Below are 1,933 nucleotides of genomic sequence, written 5' to 3' on the forward strand. Positions count from 1 at the left end.
ACTAAACACTGCATGGGTTGGATCCCAAAAGTCAAACCAGTTGACCATGGTCGTACACAGGATTTTTTCCTAGGGGATACTTAGCCTACATATCAAATTATATGTTTTTGGGGTCAGGGAACGCAAATATGAGTTCAAACATCAAGCATGCATACGTCAAAAGATATGTTTTTTTGGTTAATGAATTCAATTATGAAGCTGAAATGGTCGTGTCTGTATGGGTTTGGCAAAAATCAATAGTTTGCAAAGTTATAGATAAATTCTCCTACTAATTTCAAAGTTAAAATCCTCTCATCATACACAAAAAAAAATTCTTTGTATGTTGACATTGTTATTGATTAAACCAACATCTGATGACTTTTAGATCTAGCAAACCTTTATATAAAGCTTTTAAATTCATGTTTATTTCAACAATATGCGTACAAAATATTTTTGTTTTGACAAATTTACGTAAACATAAGCACGATTTTTAAAATAAGTATAATTCCAATTTAATTGCTCTTTGGTGGTTCAAGCACTGAGCTTAATCATGTCTAAATTTAATTTGAAACAATAAAAATATTTAGTAAATACAATTTTTTTGTCTGTACACTATAGTTTTCCAGTTGAAGAAATACAGAATATTTCAAATTGAATTTGCATATTATATACACGGAATACACGTTTTCAAACAATACAATAAATACCATGATTATTAAACAAACAAAATAAATATAATTGCCAGACAAACGAAATGAATATATTTGCCAAACAAACAAAATAAATATGTTTGTCAGACAAACAAAAAAAAATATGTTTGCTAGACAAAAAAAAAAAATATATTTGCCATACAAACAAATAAATATGTTTGCCAGACAAACAAAATAAATATATTTGCCAAACAAACAAAATAAATATATTTTCCAAACTAACAAAATAAATATATTTTCCATACAAACAAAATAAATATATTTGCCAAACAAACAAAATAAATGTATTTGCCAAACAAACAAAATAAATATATTTGCCAAAAAAACAAAATAAATGTATTTGCCAAACAAACAAAATAAATATATTTGCCAGACAAACAAAATAAATATATTTGCCAAACAAACAAAATAAATGTATTTGCCAAACAAACTAAATAAATATGCTTGCAGAAACGAACAAAACAGATATGTTTGCCAAACAAACAAAATAAATCTATTTGCCAAACAAACAAAATAAATATGCTTTCAGAAACAAACAAAATAGAAATGTTTATCAAACAAACAAAATAAATATGTTTATCAAACAAACAAAATAAATTTGTTTGCAAAAATAAACAAAACATATATGTTTGCCAAACAAACAAAATAAATATGTTTGCTAAAAAATTGTCCCGAAAGACTGGATAATGTATTCATGTAACTTTTATAAATAATAAAATATAAGAATAAAGATAGTTTAAGAGTAAAAAGACGAGTTCAGTATCCCCCCCCCCCCCCCCCCNAAATAAAAGGGGGATAATATACTTTGAATACATTTTGCTCATCTAACAGAATATAAAATAAATAGTTCTGGTTGAGTAAACCAAATAATTTAAACATTTTTTATGTAGAGATGCACAGTAAATCTAACTGTCCGTCGCTTTTAGCAATTTACCTTAAAAATACCTAAATATCCCGTTTATTTATTTTCATTTGATTTTTTTTCTTCATAAAGTTGCACGCAAATAATGCACTATGTATAAAATTATCAGTAACATATAAAAAAAATTGTTTATTGCAAGAAATAATACATCAATTAAATTTCAACGGAGTTGTATAATGCGACTATAACTACAAAACAATAAGTATCAGTTCAAAGCACTAAAAGATTTCAGAAAACAAAATCTAATACATTTGCGTCCAAAATTTTTACTTTTTCAGATATTTTGAAATTTCTACATAATCAAATGTTTATTTTTAGAGAA

The sequence above is a fragment of the Eurytemora carolleeae genome, unplaced genomic scaffold (assembly GCF_000591075.1).
Source record: "Eurytemora carolleeae unplaced genomic scaffold, Eaff_2.0 scaffold297, whole genome shotgun sequence".
Taxonomy (NCBI): domain Eukaryota; kingdom Metazoa; phylum Arthropoda; class Copepoda; order Calanoida; family Temoridae; genus Eurytemora; species Eurytemora carolleeae.